The sequence below is a fragment of the Bombina bombina genome, chromosome 2 (genome assembly GCF_027579735.1).
Source record: "Bombina bombina isolate aBomBom1 chromosome 2, aBomBom1.pri, whole genome shotgun sequence".
NCBI lineage: Eukaryota > Metazoa > Chordata > Amphibia > Anura > Bombinatoridae > Bombina > Bombina bombina.
Genome location: NC_069500.1, coordinates 1316330564 through 1316353720, shown reverse-complemented (window position 1 = coordinate 1316353720; position 23157 = coordinate 1316330564). Strand labels below are relative to the sequence as shown.

At 39.3% G+C, this 23157-nt stretch overlaps 1 protein-coding gene across 1 annotated transcript in view; it reads right to left on the bottom strand.

Annotated features, from left to right (window-relative positions):
• The window catches only part of SORCS2 (sortilin related VPS10 domain containing receptor 2), a 1789666-nt gene that overhangs the window by 976548 nt on the left and 789961 nt on the right, over nucleotides 1-23157 (bottom strand). The gene's annotated exons all lie outside the window — the stretch shown is intronic.

Genomic DNA, 23157 nt, shown 5'->3' with positions numbered 1-23157 from the left:
AGCAGTCAGCTGGAGTAGGACCAGATTCGGATGTTCGAACGGACCTTGAACAAGAAGGTCTCGTCTCAAAGGTAGCTTCCATGGTGGAGCCGATTACATATTCACCAGATCTGCCTACCAAGTCCTGCGTGGCCACGCAGGAGCTATCAAGATCACCTACGCCCTCTCCTGATTGATCCTGGCTACCAGCCTGGGGATGAGAGGAAACGGCGGGAATACATAAGCTAGGTTGAAGGTCCAAGGTGCTACTAGTGCATCTACTAGAGTCGCCTTGGGATCCCTGGATCTGGACCCGTAGCAAGGAACCTTGAAGTTCTGACGAGAGGCCATCAGATCCATGTCTGGAATGCCCCACAGTTGAGTGATTTGGGCAAAGATTTCCGGATGGAGTTCCCACACCCCCGGATGCAATGTCTGACGACTCAGAAAATCCGCTTCCCAAGTTTCCACTCCTGGGATGTGGATTGCAGACAGGTGGCAGGAGCGAGTCTCCGCCCATTGAATGATTTTGGTCACTTCTTCCATCGCCAGGGAACTCCTTGTTCCCCCCTGATGGTTGATGTACGCAACAGTCGTCATGTTGTCTGATTGAAACCATATGAACTTGGCCCTCGCTAGCTGAGGCCAAGCCTTGAGAGCATTGAATATCGCTCTCAGTTCCAGAATATTTATCGGTAGAAGAGATTCTTCCCGAGACCAAAGACCCTGAGCTTTCAGGGATCCCCAGACCGCGCCCCAGCCCATCAGACTGGCGTCGGTCGTGACAATGACCCACTCTGGTCTGCGGGAGGTCACCCCTTGTGACAGGTTGTCCAGGGACAGCCACCAACGGAGTGAGTCTCTGGTCCTCTGATTTGCTTGTATCTTCGGAGACAAGTCTGTATAGTCCCCATTCCACTGACTGAGCATACACAATTGAAATGGTCTTAGATGAATGCGCGCAAAAGGAACTATGTCCATTGCCGCTACCATCAAACCTATCACTTCCATGCACTGCGCTATGGAAGGAAGAGGAACGGAAGGAAGTATCCGACAAGAGTTTAGAAGTTTTGTTTTTCTGGTCTCTGTCAGAAAAATCCTCATTTCTAAGGAGTCTATTATTGTTCCCAAGAAGGGAACTCTTGTCGACGGAGATAGAGAACTCTTTTCCACGTTCACTTTCCATCCGTGAGATCTGAGAAAGGCCAGGACTATGTCCGTGTGAGCCTTTGCTTGAGGAAGGGACGACGCTTGAATCAGAATGTCGTCCAAGTAAGGTACTACAGCAATGCCCCTTGGTCTTAGCACCGCCAGAAGGGACCCTAGTACCTTTGTGAAAATCCTTGGAACAGTGGCTAATCCGAAAGGAAGCGCCACGAACTGGTAATGCTTGTCCAGGAATGCGAACCTTAGGAACCGATGATGTTCCTTGTGGACAGGAATATGTAGATACGCATCCTTTAAATCCACCGTGGTCAAGAATTGACCTTCCTGGATGGAAGGATTGTTCGAATGGTTTCCATTTTGGACGATGGAACCTTGAGAAACTTGTTTAGGATCTTGAGATCTAAGATTGGTCTGAACGTTCCCTCTTTTTTGGGAACTACGAACAGATTGGAGTAGAACCCCATCCCTCGTTCTTTTAATGGAACAGGATGAATCACTTCCAGAAGATAACCTTGGAAGACTATTTCTAGCGCCCAAGGATCCAGAACATCTCTTGCCCAAGCCTGAGTGAAGAGAGAGAGTCTGCCCCCCACCAAATCCGGTCCCGGATCGGGGGCCCGCATCTCATGCTGTCTTGGGAGCAGTGGCAGGTTTCTTGGCCTGCTTTCCTTTGTTCCAGCCTTGCCTTGTCTCCAGGCTGGATTGGCTTGAGAAGTATTACCCTCCTGCTTAGAGGACGTAGCACTTGGGGCTGGTCCGTTTCTGCGAAAGGGACGAAAATTAGGTTTATTTTTGGCCTTGAAAGACCTATTCTGAGGAAGGGCGTGGCCCTTGCCCCCAGTGATATCAGAGATAAACTCTTTCAAGTCAGGGCCAAACAGTGTTTTCCCCTTGAAAGGAATGTCAAACAATTTGTTCTTGGAAGACGCATCCGCTGACCAAGATTTTAACCAAAGCGCTCTGCGCGCCACAATAGCAAACCCAGAATTTTTCGCCGCTAACCTAGCCAATTGCAAGGTGGCGTCTAGGGTGAAAGAATTAGCCAATTTAAGAGCACGAATTCTGTCCATAATCTCCTCATAAGAAGAAGAATTACTAATAATCGCCTTTTCTAGCTCATCGCACCAGAAACACGCGGCTGTAGTGACAGGGACAATGCATGCAATTGGTTGTAGAAGGTAACCTTGCTGAACAAACATCTTTTTTAGCAAACCTTCTAATTTTTTATCCATAGGATCTTGGAAAGCACAACTATCTTCTATGGGTATAGTGGTGCGCTTGTTTAGAGTAGAAACCGCCCCCTCGACCTTGGGGACTGTCTGCCATAAGTCCTTTCTGGGGTCGACTATAGGAAACAATTTTTTAAATATGGGGGGAGGTACGAAAGGTACACCGGGCCTGTCCCATTCTTTATTAACAATGTACGCCACCCGCTTGAGTATAGGAAAAGCTTCGGGGGGCCCCGGGGCCTCTAGGAACTTGTCCATTTTACATAGTGTTTCTGGAATGACCAGATAATCACAATCATCCAAATTGGATAACACCTCCTTAAGCAGAGCGCGGAGATGTTCCAACTTAAATTTAAAAGTAATCACATCAGGTTCAGCTTGTTGAGAAATTTTTCCTGAATCTGAAATTTCTCCCTCAGACAAAACCTCCCTGGCCCCCTCAGACTGGTGTAGGGGCCCTTCAGAAACAATATCATCAGCGTCCTCATGCTCTTCAGTATTTTCTAAAACAGAGCAGTCGCGCTTTCGCTGATAAGTGGGCATATTGGCTAAAATGTTTTTGATAGAATTATCCATTACAGCCGTTAATTGTTGCATAGTAAGGAGTATTGGCGCGCTAGATGTACTAGGGGCCTCCTGTATGGGCAAAACTGGTGTAGACGAAGGAGGGGATGATGCAGTACCATGCTTACTCCCCTCACTTGAGGAATCATCTTGGGCATCATTTTTACTAAATTTTTTATGACATAAATCACATCTATTTAAATGAGAAGGAACCTTGGCTTCCCCACAGTCAGAACACAATCTATCTGGTAGTTCAGACATGTTAAACAGGCATAAACTTGATAACAAAGCACAAAAAACGTTTTAAAATAAAACCGTTACTGTCACTTTAAATTTTAAACTGAACACACTTTATTACTGCAATTGCGAAAAAGTATGAAGGAATTGTTCAAAATTCACCAAAATTTCACCACAGTGTCTTAAAGCCTTAAAAGTATTGCACACCAAATTTGGAAGCTTTAACCCTTAAAATAACGGAACCGGAGCCGTTTTTATATTTAACCCCTTTACAGTCCCTGGAATCTGCTTTGCTGAGACCCAACCAAGCCCAAAGGGGAATACGATACCAAATAATGCCTTCAGAAAGACTTTTCTATGTATCAGAGCTCCACACACATGCAGCTGCATGTCATGCTGTTCTCAAAAACAAGTGCGCCATACCGGCGCGAAAATGAGGCTCTGACTATGATTAGGGAAAGCCCCAATAGAATAAAGTGTCTAAAACAGTGCCTGCCGATATTATTTTACAAAAAATACCCAGATTAAATGATTCCTCAAGGCTAAATATGTGTAAATATGATCGATTTAGCCCAGAAAATGTCTACAGTCTTAATAAGCCCTTGTGAAGCCCTTATTTACTGTGTGAATAAAAATGGCTTACCGGATCCCATAGGGAAAATGACAGCTTCCAGCATTACATCGTCTTGTTAGAATGTGTCATACCTCAAGCAGCAAAAGACTGCTCACTGTTCCCCCAACTGAAGTTAATTCCTCTCAACAGTCCTGTGTGGAACAGCCATGGATTTTAGTAACGGTTGCTAAAATCATTTTCCTCATACAAACAGAAATCTTCATCTCTTTTCTGTTTCAGAGTAAATAGTACATGCCAGCACTATTTTAAAATAACAAACTCTTGATTGAATAATAAAAACTACAGTTAAACACTAAAAAACTCTAAGCCATCTCCGTGGAGATGTTGCCTGTACAACGGCAAAGAGAATGACTGGGGTAGGCGGAGCCTAGGAGGGATCATGTGACCAGCTTTGCTGGGCTCTTTGCCATTTCCTGTTGGGGAAGAGAATATCCCACAAGTAAGGATGACGCCGTGGACCGGACACACCTATGTTGGAGAAAGTTAATTTTTTTTTTTAAAATGCTATATTCTGTTACAGCATTTTATTATTGAGCTGTATGCTTTCATATATGGATTTCATATAACTGTATTTATATCCAACAGAGGGGTTAAACAAAGAGTTAAAGGGGCAGTCTACTCCAATTTTTTTATTGTTCGAAAAGATAGATAATCCCTTTATTACCCATTCACCAGTTTTGCATAACCAACACAGTTATATTAAAATACTTTTTACCTTTGTGACTACCTTGTATCTAAGCCTCTTTTGACAGCCCCCTGATCACATGGCTATTTATTTATTTATTTATTTATTATCTATTGACTTGCATTTTATCCAATTAGTGCTGTGTCATGTACAACTCAGAGAGTGAGCACAATGTTATCTATATGTTGCACATGAGCTAGCAGTCTCCTGTGGTGAAAAGCAAATAAAAAAAGAATGTGATAAGAGGCTGCCTATAGTGGCTTAGAGATTTAGAGTTTTAAATGTTATAAAGTATATTAATATATCAATGTTGCTTGTGCAAAGCTGGAGAATGGGTAGTAAAGGCATTATCTATGTTTTTAAACAAAAACAATTTTGGTGTTGACTGTCCTATTAACAACACACTACTGGGACCTAGCTAAATGCATCTGGTGAGCCAATGACAAGAGACATATGTGTGTAGCCACCACTCACCAGCTAGTTTCCAGAAGTGTATTTCAACAAAAGATATTTGATACAAAGTATATTTGATAACAATTGGACATTAAAACATTTCAAGCTTTATCTGAACCATGAAAGTTTAACTTCTTTTTCGCAATTCCAAAAATCAAAGTTCCGCCATTTTTGACACACAAACTACTGGCTTTAGTGAGACTTTCACTGAGATATCTGGCAACACAATATCATTCAGGAGACCAACACAAAGGAGAAAACTTTTATAGCTGTACCATCTGGCCCCATAACTGGGGTTTCTTCATTTTAATTACTCTATCACCTGTAAAGGGACAACCCAATAAGAAGTTACAATATTTAGGGCTAGATTTCAATTGGAGTGCAAATGTATTAGCACTATAGTTAACATCACTCAACCACAATCAATAGCACTTCTATTTTTTGTTCATATTACAAATCAAGTTATTTTGTATTGCTCGAGCCATAGTCTTGTTGCGTACTAACATCTTCATGTTGGATAGAGCGGCTGCGCTAAATCCTTCACATATAGACTTCTATGGCGCCACAAAGAGTAATTCATGTTGGATATCGCTTGAGCTCTTTTAAGCATAAAACACTTTACACACACACACTGGCCCTGGTGATCGAAAGTAACACACGGCGGCAAGATATTAAAAAGGGATCTGTCGCAATGCCGAGAAAACCGGCAAAATATTCCAAAACGCTGACAGCACTGTTTAAAGGCAACATTGCCAAGATGTGTTTTACCATACATTTCAGTGACTGGCGATGCTTCTCTGATACTGTCAATATATTCAAAGAAGCATCGCCACTTACATCGAAGGTGTAATGTAAATGATCCCTTTACACAGCACTGAATGACAATACAATTTACATGTGTCAACAGAAACTAAACCCTTGTTCTTACAATACAATAGAAAATTAATCATATCAATAATACACCTATATGAGCTGGGGAATTGTGGGTATATAAATTATGTATATACATTGTTTAATGTATATGTATTGTAACATATAACGTTAGAATACGTGTGTAAACTGAGCGTGGTTGTACTAATCTTCTAGTGTGTCTTTAGGTGTGTTTTTTTACTTATTGCAATATTGCGATTATGCAGTGGCAATATTCAGATTTCATAATTGATATTTATTTTATTGGTAATCTGAAGCATTTTATACAGAGAGAAAAAAAAAAGACATCCAAACTGAAACAAAGATTCCAACATCCGCCATGTTGCATAACAAAAAAAAGGTCTAATATAAGAATCTACACTTATTCTAGTACAAGCATCTAAACATTATGACCATTTACCCTTGGGAATTCATATTTTATAACCTTAAATTATATGTCAAACATCATTTTTACTGAAATGCTTCGGACGTTATATTACGTCTCCAAATAAAACCTAAAAAAATAAAAAACAACTAAAGAAAAAAAAAGGGGATTAAAAAAATAAGGGAAACTCCTCCTACCCCATCTCCCCTCTATATAGATCCAGCCTCTGCCTAATCGCAGACTGAGTTGAATTACCATTGTCCGATAAAATACTTAACTTATTATTACAGGATCCTAATGTGATTAGTGGCTGTCATTATAGAATTCCCAATAAGCTTTCGTAAAAGCTAAAGGAGCCAGAGTCTGTTTTTGGATTGTACCGGGGAATAATTTGATTATAGGGCTCCAGTTTTTTAAGAAGTCTTGCACCCTATCCTTAAAAGAAGGATCTATGTTATATGCCTCAAAGACTAATTGTTGTAAAAGCGTATTACGAAAACTGGAAAAACTCAGCAGGAGTGGGCTCTTCCAATTTTTCAGAATTAAAAGTCTGATCACCATAATTATGGTGTTCAGTCTCCTAATATTAATTGGTTCCACAACTTCTTTATTGAAATGTATAAGAAAAATTACATGATAGTCCTGGATTTTGAGATTCTCATGGTAAAGCTTACTATACCAGTGATTAACTTTACCCCAGAATTGATTTATTTTAGGGCAGTAAAAAACATATGCAAAATGGTGGCATTTTGGACAATAATGATCTGTGCTTAAAGAAAATTTAGACAGTTTGGAAGGGGTAAGATATGAATTCTGTATTAATTTGGTATGTGATTCTTTCCAGTTACCTGAAATATTTAGTTTCTCTAAAGCAGAAAAGCTGTGTTAAATACTAGATAACTCCAAAAGAGGGAAATGTTGAGACCAATAAGTAAACATTTTATATAGATATATTTGTCCCTGTTTGGCTAACATTATATTATATAAAAGGGAAATTGAGAATTTACCTGCTACAAATTTTTTAATACATTCATTAATTTCAGACCATAGATACGTGGAACCAAAGTTCCAGTTCTGCGAATTAACAAAATGGCATATTTGGAAATATGCAAATAGGTTGGATCTGGGAAACTCAAAAGAATTAATTACATTGTTAAAAGAGTCAATCTGTCCAGAGGAGGAAACTATTTGATGGATATACTTGAGCCCTTTGCAGGCCCAGAGGTAAAATACAGCACAATGGATTCCAGGAGTGAACTCTGGGTTCCCTTGAATCGGTAAATAGACAGAGAATCTATAGTCTATATCCAAGATATAATACAGTTTTTGCCATGCCATAACAATATTTTTAAAAGACAGTAGATTAGAAATGTTCACCGGAAGCTTTTTTACTGGGCAATGAAGAATAGATTTTAGATTAAAAGGAAAAATCAACATATTCTCTATGTTCCTATTCATAATATTGAAAACGTGCAATCGCAATATTCATATTTCACAATATTGTGATCGCAATTGCGCGATTGTGTTTTAATAATATAAATAAAACACGATCACGCAATCACAATCGCAATATTGTGAAATATAAATTTTGCAATTGCGATTGCATGTTCTCAATATAATGTAAATATGAATATTAAGAATGTGCAATCTTAAAATAAGCAAAAATACACAACTAAGGATACAATAGAAGATTAGTACAATCGCGCTTACCGTTTACATACATATTCTAACATTGTTCTATACAATCCCCATCTCCTATATCTTTAGTAGGAAGTTGTTTTTTGTCTTTATTAACAGATCGCAGACATGATGAATATATAGGTGTTTGTGGGAGTTTCAAGGACGTTCCATGGGAGTTTACTGTATTTTAATGGGAAATCATTGCCGTGGGTTTCTAATATTCAAAGCACTGTCCTCCATCTTAGCTATCCCTTTTCAGCCATATTAGCCCGCCTGCTTTTCAGTGGTGATATTTCCCAGTGTGACAAATCTAGTGAATGTACAGTGAAAATGAATATACATATGCCTAATTTGATTTGTTATTATTATTATTATTATTATTATTTTTATTTTCGTGAACACGGTCTATTTTGTGTAAACACACATTAAAGACAGCCCCCCTCCCGCCGCCAACATGGCAGCTCAGTGGTGATGTGGGCGGATTTTTTCTGAAGTTGTCATCCCAATTATATCCTATAGAAGACACATTGCCACTTGTTAGCACGAGGTTCAGCCTACTTTTTTAGAATATATTGCCAGACTGTCGGAAACAGGCTATTTCTCATTGGTCTGATAATCATTAAATATGGGGGTCATAGTCTCAGACACTAGTCTCAGACACACACACACATATGTATATATACTATATATAATATATATATACACACACACTGTATATATACACCTACACACATATATATACTATATATATATATATATATATATACATATATATATATATATATATATATATATATATATATATACATATATATATATATATACACAATATATATACATACATACATACACACACACACTGTATATACACACATATAATATATATATATATATATATATATATATATATATATATATATATATATATACACACACAATGTATATACATACACACATACACACACACACTCTATATACACACATACATACATACACACACATATGCCTTTATAAGTATTGTGTGTAACTAAAAAGTAAATCCTTTCTCTTTATATAATTTTCAGGTGTTTTCTTATGCAAACTAACAAGTGATAAAAATGTACTTGTCTCAAAAAGCAGTACATTTTACAGCTGTATTTTGGATTGCGCTGCAACACGTTACTCACCACTTGTAATATAAGTACAATAAGCTCACTAATAGCGCTCTCTCCTCTATCTCATAAAAGTATAGGGTGCACTAAAAAATGTTTCAGCCATGTTAAGGTGTTTTGGTTAAACTATTTAAAGGGACAGTCAACACCAGAATTGTTGTTGTTTTAAACGATAGATAATCCCTTAATTACCCATTCCCCAGTTTTGCATAACCAACACAGTTATAATAATACACTTTTCTCCAACATAGGTGTGTCCGGTCCACGGCGTCATCCTTACTTGTGGGATATTCTCTTCCCCAACAGGAAATGGCAAAGAGCCCAGCAAAGCTGGTCACATGATCCCTCCTAGGCTCCGCCTACCCCAGTCATTCTCTTTGCCGTTGTAAGGCAACATCTCCACGGAGATGGCTTAGAGTTTTTTAGTGTTTAACTGTAGTTTTTATTATTCAATCAAGAGTTTGTTATTTTGAAATAGTGCTGGTATGTACTATTTACTCAGAAACAGAAAAGAGATGAAGATTTCTGTTTGTATGAGGAAAATGATTTTAGCACCGTCACTAAAATCCATGGCTGTTCCACACAGGACTGTTGAGAGCAATTAACTTCAGTTGGGGGAACAGTGTGCAGTCTCTTGCTGCTTGAGGTATGACACATTCTAACAAGACGATGTAATGCTGGAAGCTGTCATTTTCCCTATGGGATCCGGTAAGCCATGTTTATTCAGCAAGTAAAGGGCTTCACAAGGGCTTATTAAGACTGTAGACTTTTTCTGGGCTAAATCGATTCATATTAACACATATTTAGCCTTGAGGAATCATTTTATCTGGGTATTTTGATATAATAATATCGGCAGGCACTGTATTAGACACCTTATTCTTTAGGGGCTTTCCCAAAGCATAAGCAGAGCCTCATTTTCGCGCCGGTGTTGCGCACTTGTTTTTGAGAGGCATGGCATGCAGTCGCATGTGAGAGGAGCTCTGATACTTAGAAAAGACTTTCTGAAGGCGTCATTTGGTATCGTATTCCCCTTTGGGCTTGGTTGGGTCTCAGCAAAGCAGATACCAGGGACTGTAAAGGGGTTAAAGTTCAAAACGGCTCCGGTTCCGTTATTTTAAGGGTTAAAGCTTCCAAATTTGGTGTGCAATACTTTTAAGGCTTTAAGACACTGTGGTGTAAATTTGGTGAATTTTGAACAATTCCTTCATGTTTTTTCGCAATTGCAGTAATAAAGTGTGTTCAGTTTAAAATTTAAAGTGACAGTAACGGTTTTATTTTAAAACGTTTTTTGTACTTTGTTATCAAGTTTATGCCTGTTTAACATGTCTGAACTTCCAGATAGACTGTGTTCTGAATGTGGGGAAGCCAGAATTCCTATTCATTTAAATAAATGTGATTTATGTGATAATGACAATGATGCCCAAGATGATTCCTCAAGTGAGGGGAGTAAGCATGGTACTGCATCATTCCCTCCTTCGTCTACACGAGTCTTGCCCACTCAGGAGGCCCCTAGTACATCTAGCGCGCCAATACTCCTTACTATGCAACAATTAACGGCTGTAATGGATAATTCTGTCAAAAACATTTTAGCCAAAATGAACACTTATCAGCGTAAGCGCGGCTGCTCTGTTTTAGATACTGAAGAGCATGACGACGCTGATAATAATATTTCCGAAGGGCCCCTAACCCAGTCTGATGGGGCCAGGGAGGTTTTGTCTGAGGGAGAAATTACTGATTCAGGGAACATTTCTCAACAGGCTGAACCTGATGTGATTGCATTTAAATTTAAGTTGGAACATCTCCGCATTCTGCTTAAGGAGGTATTATCCACTTTGGATGATTGTGACAAGTTGGTCATCCCAGAGAAACTATGTAAAATGGACAAGTTCCTAGAGGTGCCGGGGCTCCCAGAAGCTTTTCCTATACCCAAGCGGGTGGCGGACATTGTTAACAAGGAATGGGAAAGGCCCGGTATTCCTTTCGTCCCTCCCCCCATATTTAAAAAATTGTTTCCTATGGTCGACCCCAGAAAGGACTTATGGCAGACAGTCCCCAAGGTCGAGGGAGCGGTTTCCACTTTAAACAAACGCACCACTATACCCATAGAGGATAGTTGTGCTTTCAAAGATCCTATGGATAAAAAATTAGAAGGTTTGCTTAAAAAGATGTTTGTTCAGCAAGGTTACCTTCTACAACCAATTTCATGCATTGTCCCTGTCGCTACAGCCGCATGTTTCTGGTTCGATGATCTGATAAAGGCGGTCGATAGTGAGTCTCCTCCTTTTGAGGAGATTATGGACAGAATCAATGCTCTCAAATTGGCTAATTCTTTCACCCTAGACTCCACTTTGCAATTGGCTAGGTTAGCGGCTAAGAATTCTGGGTTTGCTATTGTGGCGCGCAGAGCGCTTTGGTTGAAATCTTGGTCGGCTGATGCGTCTTCCAAGAACAAGCTACTTAACATTCCTTTCAAGGGGAAAACGCTGTTTGGCCCTGACTTGAAAGAGATTATCTCTGATATCACTGGGGGTAAGGGCCACGCCCTTCCTCAGGATCGGCCTTTCAAGGCAAAAAATAAACCTAATTTTCGTCCCTTTCGTAGAAACGGACCAGCCCAAGGTGCTACGTCCTCTAAGCAAGAGGGTAATACTTCTCAAGCCAAGCCAGCTTGGAGACCAATGCAAGGCTGGAACAAGGGAAAGCAGGCCAAGAAACCTGCCACTGCTACCAAGACAGCATGAAATGTTGGCCCCCGATCCGGGACCGGATCTGGTGGGGGGCAGACTCTCTCTCTTCGCTCAGGCTTGGGCAAGAGATGTTCTGGATCCTTGGGCGCTAGAAATAGTCTCCCAAGGTTATCTTCTGGAATTCAAGGGACTTCCCCCAAGGGGGAGGTTCCACAGGTCTCAGTTGTCTTCAGACCACATAAAAAGACAGGCATTCTTACATTGTGTAGAAGACCTGTTAAAAATGGGAGTGATTCATCCTGTTCCATTAAGAGAACAAGGGATGGGGTTCTACTCCAATCTGTTCATAGTTCCCAAAAAAGAGGGAACGTTCAGACCAATCTTAGATCTCAAGATCTTAAACAAGTTTCTCAAGGTTCCATCGTTCAAGATGGAAACCATTCGAACTATTCTTCCTTCCATCCAGGAAGGTCAATTCATGACCACGGTGGATTTAAAGGATGCGTATCTACATATTCCTATCCACAAGGAACATCATCGGTTCCTAAGGTTCGCATTCCTGGACAAACATTACCAGTTCGTGGCGCTTCCTTTCGGATTAGCCACTGCTCCAAGGATTTTCACAAAAGTACTAGGGTCCCTTCTAGCTGTGCTAAGACCAAGGGGCATTGCTGTAGTACCTTACTTGGACGACATTCTGATTCAAGCGTCGTCCCTTCCTCAAGCAAAGGCTCACACGGACATTGTCCTGGCCTTTCTCAGATCTCACGGATGGAAAGTGAACGTGGAAAAGAGTTCTCTATCACCGTCAACAAGGGTTCCCTTCTTGGGAACAATAATAGACTCCTTAGAAATGAGGATTTTTCTGACAGAGGCCAGAAAAACAAAACTTCTAGACTCTTGTCGGATACTTCATTCCGTTCCTCTTCCTTCCATAGCTCAGTGCATGGAAGTGATCGGGTTGATGGTAGCGGCAATGGACATAGTTCCTTTTGCGCGCATTCATCTAAGACCATTACAACTGTGCATGCTCAGTCAGTGGAATGGGGACTATACAGACTTGTCTCCGAAGATACAAGTAAATCAGAGGACCAGAGACTCACTCCGTTGGTGGCTGTCCCTGGACAACCTGTCACAAGGGATGACATTCCGCAGACCAGAGTGGGTCATTGTCACGACCGACGCCAGTCTGATGGGCTGGGGCGCGGTCTGGGGAGCCCTGAAAGCTCAGGGTCTTTGGTCTCGGGAAGAATCTCTTCTACCGATAAATATTCTGGAACTGAGAGCGATATTCAATGCTCTCAAGGCTTGGCCTCAGCTAGCGAGGGCCAAGTTCATACGGTTTCAATCAGACAACATGACAACTGTTGCGTACATCAACCATCAGGGGGGAACAAGGAGTTCCCTAGCGATGGAAGAAGTGACCAAAATCATTCTATGGGCGGAGTCTCACTCCTGCCACCTGTCTGCTATCCACATCCCAGGAGTGGAAAATTGGGAAGCGGATTTTCTGAGTCGTCAGACATTGCATCCGGGGGAGTGGGAACTCCATCCGGAAATCTTTGCCCAAGTCACTCAGCTGTGGGGCATTCCAGACATGGATCTGATGGCCTCTCGTCAGAACTTCAAAGTTCCTTGCTACGGGTCCAGATCCAGGGATCCCAAGGCGGCTCTAGTGGATGCACTAGTAGCACCTTGGACCTTCAAACTAGCTTATGTGTTCCCGCCGTTTCCTCTCATCCCCTGGCTGGTAGCCAGGATCAATCTGGTGTGGGCGTCGGTGATCTTGATAGCTCCTGCGTGGCCACGCAGGACTTGGTATGCAGATCTGGTGAATATGTCATCGGCTCCACCTTGGAAGCTACCTTTAAGACGAGACCTGCTTGTTCAGGGTCCGTTCGAACATCCGAATCTGGTTTCACTCCAGCTGACTGCTTGGAGATTGAACGCTTGATTTTATCGAAACGAGGGTTCTCAGATTCTGTTATCGATACTCTTGTTCAGGCCAGAAAGCCTGTAACTAGAAAGATTTACCACAAAATTTGGAAAAAATATATCTGTTGGTGTGAATCTAAAGGATTCCCTTGGGACAAGGTTAAGATTCCTAGGATTCTATCCTTCCTTCAAGAAGGATTGGAAAAGGGATTATCTGCAAGTTCCCTGAAGGGACAGATTTCTGCCTTGTCGGTGTTACTTCACAAAAAACTGGCTGCTGTGCCAGATGTTCAAGCCTTTGTTCAGGCTCTGGTTAGAATCAAGCCTGTTTACAAACCTTTGACTCCTCCTTGGAGTCTCAATTTAGTTCTTTCAGTTCTTCAGGGGGTTCCGTTTGAACCCTTGCATTCCGTTGATATTAAGTTATTATCTTGGAAAGTTTTGTTTTTAGTTGCAATTTCTTCTGCCAGAAGAGTTTCAGAATTATCTGCTCTGCAGTGTTCTCCTCCTTATCTGGTGTTCCATGCAGATAAGGTGGTTTTACGTACTAAACCTGGTTTTCTTCCAAAAGTTGTTTCTAACAAAAACATTAACCAGGAGATTATCGTACCTTCTCTGTGTCCGAAACCAGTTTCAAAGAAGGAACGTTTGTTGCACAATTTGGATGTTGTTCGCGCTCTAAAATTCTATTTGGATGCTACAAAGGATTTTAGACAAACATCTTCCTTGTTTGTTGTTTATTCCGGTAAAAGGAGAGGTCAAAAAGCAACTTCTACCTCTCTCTCTTTTTGGATTAAAAGCATCATCAGATTGGCTTACGAGACTGCCGGACGGCAGCCTCCCGAAAGAATCACAGCTCATTCCACTAGGGCTGTGGCTTCCACTTGGGCCTTCAAGAACGAGGCTTCTGTTGATCAGATATGTAGGGCAGCGACTTGGTCTTCACTGCACACTTTTACCAAATTTTACAAGTTTGATACTTTTGCTTCTTCTGAGGCTATTTTTGGGAGAAAGGTTTTGCAAGCCGTGGTGCCTTCCATTTAGGTGACCTGATTTGCTCCCTCCCTTCATCCGTGTCCTAAAGCTTTGGTATTGGTTCCCACAAGTAAGGATGACGCCGTGGACCGGACACACCTATGTTGGAGAAAACAGAATTTATGTTTACCTGATAAATTACTTTCTCCAACGGTGTGTCCGGTCCACGGCCCGCCCTGGTTTTTTTAATCAGGTCTGATGATTTATTTTCTTTAACTACAGTCACCACGGTACCATATGGTTTCTCCTATGCAAATATTCCTCCTTAACGTCGGTCGAATGACTGGGGTAGGCGGAGCCTAGGAGGGATCATGTGACCAGCTTTGCTGGGCTCTTTGCCATTTCCTGTTGGGGAAGAGAATATCCCACAAGTAAGGATGACGCCGTGGACCGGACACACCGTTGGAGAAAGTAATTTATCAGGTAAACATAAATTCTGTTTTTTACTTCTGTAATTACCTTGTATCTAAGCCTCTGTAGACTTCCCCCTTATTTCAGTTCTTTTGACAGACTAGCATTTTAGCCAATCAGTGCTCAATCCTTGGTAAATTCACGTGAGCTCAATTATATCTATATGAAACACATGAACTAATGCCCTCTAGTGGTGAAAAACTGTCAAAATGCATTTAGATTAGAGGCTCCCTTCAAGGTCTAAGACATTAGCATATGAACCTCCTAGGTTTAGCTTTCATCTAAGAATACCAAGAGAACAAAGCAAATTCAGTGATAAAAGTAAATTGGAATGTTTTTTTAAAATTACATGCCCTATTTGAATCATGAAAGTTTTTTTTGGGACTTAACTGTCCCTTTAACCATTCACTTGTAATACCATATTGTGTTTTATTCTTTGTGTAAAACTGAGCACAAGATATCACTCAATGTGCAATCAAACTTTTAAAGGGACACACAAGATTTATTTGCTTCATTGCAGCATCTAAAAGCAAATCTTTACAAACATAATAAAGATTGTTATTTGAAAAAAATGTTTTAGTGCTAAATGAATGTTATAGTTTTCTAATTTTCACGATTATGGAGGCTTGTATCTGACTGTCAATAGCACTTTGTGATTTGTCTCTGTAACTCAGGGACCATGTATAGTACAGAATCATATGTTCAAGTTTATTCCCTGAAAAATTCAGCATACATTTAAACAGCTTATAGTTACATCTTTCATAGAAAATTATTGTAATGCATGTGTAATTGTTGCAATTTGTATGCACATGATAGAAAATGTCTGCTTTCCATTTCCATTTAAAGGGACAGTAAACACCTTGTAATTACAAGACATTTCTGTTTTCTTGGTATAGAATAACAAATCAGCTAAGTCTAAACATTTTAAAAACAATTTGACATCTTGTTTGCTGCAGTTGTTTTTATAGCCAAAGTCCACCAACCACGTGCCTTATTAGTAAAAGCCAGTGCAGTCTACGGACAAGAAGGCCGGCTAGAGTCATTGTCTTATTTTAAAGTTCATTTTTTGGAAATGTTATCTGCTTAAGCCAATTAGGGAAATGTATGTAGCAGGGCTAGCCTTGATAAGATAGCAGGGTACATATTCCAGCTTTATATTGCAAAGTTGCTTTAATATGCATATCTATTTTTTATATTAAAATCTCAAGTTGTTTAAGATCCCTTTAAGAGCTACAGAATCATAGAAATAGACCATATTGCTCTAAATCTTTTTTTTCTTTTTTCCATTGTTAAAAATCTGTATTTTCATTACAATATATGGAATTGGCAACCTGTGTAGGCTCAACCCTTTCGTTAACCGCATAATATTGGTGTGGATTTGGAAACAGCTGCTAAAATTACATTAATTAGTCCTGCAGACATGACGAATTAGATGTGGTGTACAAAAAATGCACGACCATGTTATCCTACTGTGAGAAACCTCATAAAATAATACAATGTTTTATGAAGAAGGGAGCAAAAACATTCTTTTTAATATTTAAATTTTTCAGAACACACATTGTTTCATCTAAGAAGAAATGTCCCAGATGTTTTTCTTAAACCACTTGACTCATTTTTTCTTTGGTTTTTATAATGTTTGGAATTTCTTAGCATTTAACGTTTATTGTATTTTACGTTTACTTTAAATGTTATTCATAGGGCTGGGATCTCTATTAGTAACATTTACTCAATGTTTTTTGTATATGTTTAAAAATGTTATATTACAAGATAAAGAAACATAGTCCAAAATTCAGTTAAACACAATTTTAGGAAACACTTGGCCACAATATGACATTAAAAACTGCAGAATTCATTACGATTTGTACCTGCCCCTCGTCACATTAGCAGTTGCGCATCACTCTCAATTAAATCTATTTCTTAAAGAGTTATCAAAATCAAAATGTAAGATTCTATTATTAAATTTTACTTCATTCTGTTGATATCCTTTGTTGAAAATCATACCAAGCTGACATGACTAAGGGCCTGTAAGTGGCCCGAAATATTTTCCGTTTACCCATGTTGTGGCATTAATAAAGAATTTCTATGTTTCTAAGTGAGTCTTCAGATTGAATTGTATGTAAGAGTTGGCAAGCCCTAGACTCTGTGCCTCTAACTGGTGGGTGCTGTTCTCCTGAAACATATAAATGCTCTTAAGGCTGTGACACACTGCGCCCTCAGTGTGCCCTGCCTTTTCATGTCTGAGCACTCTGCTGCGTCAGGTCGCGTAGCTGAGCGCTCTGAGATGAAATATCTAAACTTCAGAAGCGATGCAACGTGAAGCGAAGCAGCTGCTTTGCCTCGCGCCGCATCGCTTGCAGTGTGTCACAACCTTTATTCCAATCAGCAGTGCTAGTCGCACAGCCCAGCTTTGTAACTAGCGCTGCTGATCAGGGGAAGTTTCCAATTAGGCCAGAAGTGCTCTGTGGGTGCCCAGCAATACATTTGTGTATTTGACCCCTATGTAGTGCAGGTTCACTAGTCTTAAAATTACCTGCTCTAACAGATAAAAACATTTCATTTTTTTGCTACCATTATGGCCCTTAAAGTCATCATTCAGATAGAGCATGCTGTTTTAAGAAACTTTTCAGTTTTCTTCCATTGTTATCTGGTAACATTATTTTTATACGCACAATGTCTGACGCACACGCTCCTACTGAGCATGTGCAAGAGTTCACAGTGTATATGTATAAGAGCCTGTGATTGGCTAATGGCTGTCACATGAAACAGAGGGCCAGCAAATTGAAATTTGTCAGAAAGAAATCTACTCCTCATTTGAAATTAAAGGGACATTCCAGTCAAACTATAAATGCACATAGATTTATTGCATCTTTGAATAGAAACATATTTGCAATATACATGTATTGGCAAAAATGCTTCTATTAAGAGGTATCACTGTTTTAGTGTTAACATTTTTCTCTGCATGTGCATGTGTAGCATAGCTAGATATTTTCACTGCACCCACATTTTAAAAAATCCAGCTGCTCAGATCATCAGTGGGGCTTGTATCATGTCTGCAATTAACAAATTGAGTCATTATCAGATGGTACAAGCAGCTTAGGCTCTCCTAACAAGTGTTGTGTTTAAAATGCTGGTGCACAGTGCATACTTAAATACACCTTTGAAACAGCTATAGCTTTTATTAGAAGCATTTTTGCTAACGCATGTATATCACAAAATTGCTTCTGTTCAATACCTAAATGCACCCATGTGGTTTCCAATTTTGGCTGGAATATCCCTTTAAGGGTAACTGCAATTGCATTGTCTTTTTATTATGTATCGATAATACAACCTTTGCATAAGTGAGACACGACTGTAACATGAGAAAATTCACATCACCACGCATCACTGAGAGAAGAGTCAGAGAGCCTGGAATAGGGCGCGCACGGGAGGCTAGGGTCTGTTGTAGCCAGGAGCGGCTGCCCAGTAGGGTGAAGTACCTACCGTGAGAAGGATAATGACGCAGAACAGCAGCCACCTCCTGGCTAACTGCACACAGAGTAGTAACCATGTAGCTCCTGTGCAGCAGAAGTAAACCCTCTGTGTGTCATCTTGTCTCTGTCCATAGAAACAGCACAAAAGCCAGATGGAGTTGGATTAAGTTTTGTTCCAGTGTTGGATAATTTTCAGTCTGCTGGATGACTGTGAGGAGCCAGACTACTATTTTCTTTATAAATGATATTGCAAACAGTTAACACCAAAACATTTATTTGAAAATGTTCTTAATTTGAATTTCTGTGTCTCAGGATTTCACTGTCGCAGCCCAACCCTCCTATTGCTAGAGTTTTCTTCCCCACACAAAGATTAACACTTTTCTTTAGCCAATCACTATGTGGCAATTTTAATGTGTAATTCTGGCCTACATACATATGCTTACTCAACGCTACCTTGCCAGTGTGCACATTACTTGGAACAGGACACCTATGTATGCAATGAAACTGCTGCTGTTCCCTTGGTTGTAACATGCACTTTGGAAGCAACTGGTATTACTGTAATCATGAATGGACTATGTTTGCAGGGGTTGTGCTAGATTTATTATCAGGATAAACCAGTTGTAATGTAGAGTGCATTAAGGGCTTTACAATGGAAAAAGATTGTAGCCTGGCTACATGTAAGAGGGATTTTAAAAATGATTGTGATTGCGTTGAGCTTATATTATTTGTTTGCTTCTCAGCCAGGAAGCATTTACAATGTCTGTGATTGGATATATGTGGTCATGTGACACTGAGGGCTATGTAATAATATTATTAAAATGCAGTAACTTTAAAATGGATGCTTGGTTTGTAGTTGCATTAAGTGAGCCTTGATTATAGAACATTAGTGTATAAGTTTCTGATGACACCACAGTATATTGAGAAATCCTTTAAGGACTGATTGCTCACTGGCTGATAATCATTGCACTAGTGCTACTGCCATGTCGGGATACTTGATTAACAAAACATAAATAAATAACTGTAATAATTTAGAATGAATTTCTATGTTACTGCATGTAATAGACACTACTATAAAGAAGAATATGCACAGAATATGCACAGACACTGATCTAAAAACCTTTTTAAAAACTTACTTAGGAGCTACCAGTTTAGCACTGTTGATGAGGTTAGGCTGAGACACCCAGTGAAAGGGGCTGGGAAAGCAGGAACCACAGACACTCCAGGAATCTGTAGACATCAGTATACATCTAAAACTTTGGGGCTTGGTTAGGAGTCTAAAAAGCAGCACACAAAAAATCTAGTGTACAATGTTCCTTTAATGAGTCAATGGGACATATTTATCAAACTCCGTATGGAGCTTGATGCCCCTTGTTTCCGGCAAGCCTTCAGGCTCACCGGAAACAGAAGTTATGATGCAGCTGCTCCGTAACTTGTCCGCCTGCTCAGAGGCCGCGGACAGAAATCAACCCGATCGAATATGATCACTAGAAAACCTCTTACTTAAAAATATGTTTAAAACTCTGGCTGTGGAAAGGAATCAATGAAACTCAATATCCATTAGGAAAGTGTTTTCCTTACAAATGTCTCTCTGAATTCACTAACAGATTAAATTCAATGTCTAACAAACTTTGCAAATTGATCTCACAGTCTTTACAAGAAGAAAAATATAAATGATATACCAATGTATATGAAACTAAAGTCTAAGTGAACTTTTCTTCCTTTTAGACTGTCAAGATTAAACGTCCTTTGCTGCTAAGACTTTTGCCATCCATGTATTTCAGCCACTTTCAGATTTTTGTGTTCTTTGTTTTTGAAAAATCGAAAAGAAAATGTAATGTGTTACAGTATTTTATAATTGTACTATTGCTTGCATATAACTATGTGTGCCCAAAAGTTAATATAACATTATAGAGTGTTAAATTTACTTAAAATATGAAATCTGTGCTTATTGGTTTTTATTGCTACCATTAAACAACTAATAGAACAGGGTGTGTTCATTTTATTGCAATGCTGCACTAAGAATAGCTCACAATCTGATATTATTAGTGAATGGTAAAAAAAAAAAAAGCTTACCAGAGAATCGTAATATAGCAGCCATTTTTAGGGCCTTATACTGTGAATGGATGACACAGGGTGCGCTATAATCATTCACATTACGTATTACAAGTATTGGCTCGAGCTGGAAAATGTAGGGCTTTTGTAAACCTGAAGTTAAGTGTCCATGCTTGAATATATGCATAAAATATATTAAAATAAAGTATTTCCTTCATATTATTACATATTAAATAGAAAATAAAGGTTTATTATTGAAAAACATGTTTTAACAGTGAATTAAAGGGATCTGGTATATGCAATATACATATGTGTGTATGTATGTGTGTATGTATATGCATATGCATGTGTGTGTGCATATGTATATGTATACAGGTAACCCTCAGTTTACACCAGGGTTAGGTTCCAGGAGGAATGGTTGTAAATCGAAACCGTTGTAAATTGAAACCCAGTTTATAATGTAAGTCAATGGCAAGTGAGGGAGTTAGGTTCCAGGCCCCTCTCAAAATTGTCATAAGTAACACCTAATACATTATTTTTGAAGGTTTGAAATGAAGACTTTAAATGCTAAACAGCATTATAAACCTAATAATATAGATTGTATCATCATCAAACTAAGTTTAATGAACAAAAACATTTGCTAAACATCACCTAATAAAATAATTACACAACAGAATGCATCATCATCAAACTAAGTTTAATGAACAAAAACGTTTTTTTACTTGCATTATTTTGCAAACAGTTATCTGCATCATTAGCATGTTAGATAACATTGGCTCTGCACCTATTCTATGCATTTCAATCTGCAGTGATTAATAGGACATTAGGCACCCTCACCTCAAGCAGCTGGACAGGAAGATAATAGGGAAGTGGCTGCTAGATCTTGCTTGATAGCTCTGGTCTGATCTGTGTACACAGATCAATTTCAGGCTGTTAAACTTGTATAACTTTGCTGAAACACAAGCGGACAGCTCCACCTACTGGCTATTTTAATTAGTGCACTGCCTTTCAATGCTTTTCAATAGCAGTCCCATGACTGAAAAAAAGGTTGTTATTCTGAAACGGCGCAAATTGAACCGGCGTAAACCAAGGGCCACCTGTATATGTATAAGCGCAGTGTTTTGAACATATATTTTAATAGAAAATCAGAGTTTAAACGTTAATGAAGAACAACTATTTGACATTCAGATTAGAGCACCTTCAGGTTAGTACACCTCCTATTTAGAGCTCAAGTTGATCCCTGACATGAGATTTTCAGCACAGCCCTATAGAAATCTATTATGTGAGGGATTTAACGCACCTGCACTTTCTGACATCCAGATGTTAGCACACACTAGACTTCCTCTCAAGCGCTAATATACAACTTTCAACTTGTAATGTGAGAGAAAACATAAAAGCGTTATTGATTTAACTTACGCTGTGTTAGCGCACAATAGTGCGTATATTTTTGCACTCCACTTGTAATCGAGCCCATAATGTGGTAAATTAGAGCAACTCCAAAAATGTATACCCCATGTATTTCTTATATGTCTACTTCATTTACAGAACTTAAAGCATGAATATATGTTAAAAACTGTTAAATAAAGAAGTGACTTTCAATTTGAACTGAGGAGCAATAGTGATAGATAGGTAAATAAATGATAGACAGACATACACAGATAGATAGATAGATAGATAGATAGATAGATAGATAGATAGATAGATAGATAGATAAAAAGATAGTAAACTGTCTGCATGTGCAGTGTGACTTACAGAATCATATCCAACATGTTTTAAAGTAATAACACAGATTTGGAGCCCTAGCAGTGCAGGCTTATCGATGAGAACCTGCTAACCACTAGTTAAGTAGTATCAGTGGTTAAGTGTGATTGACAGACCCTGCTCTCACATGATTGGTCATATAAGAGCAGGGGGCAGAACTACACAAGCACTTGCTTGTTTAATAATAAATGCAGGCAGTGGCTGTTTGTCCACTGACTTCTCACAGTAAATGCGGGTGGACAGGTTCCCTAGCTGGGAAGACCAATATTTTGAAAGAACACACTGGATTTTTAAAACCTTTGGACCCTACCATTGGTGGATTGTGTAATAAATATATAGTTATGATTTAGATTAAGGCAGATAAAGAAGTATGCCACAATAAGCAAGTATATGAGCACATTTTATTATTTCCTGCAGTCTGTAGCTACAAGAAACTTGCAAGTACCATGGGTATTTTTATATTTATAAAAAACAGTACCTGATGAATGAGCAACAACATCCATGCTGCTATGTAAATCAGAAACATGTTTCTATTTATCTGTGAAATAAGATTGTTCTGTTCTTTGATTTTGCAAAGATGTTATCGTTGTCTTCTCTGTACAACAAGCAGTGGGACTTTACCCCTGGGGACTTCAGCATTGTTTTTTTAAACCTTTCAACTAAGAATTTGCCATTTGCCTTCTCAATATTTGGAATGTTGGATCAGCCACAAAAATGTTTGTTTCTTTTTTGT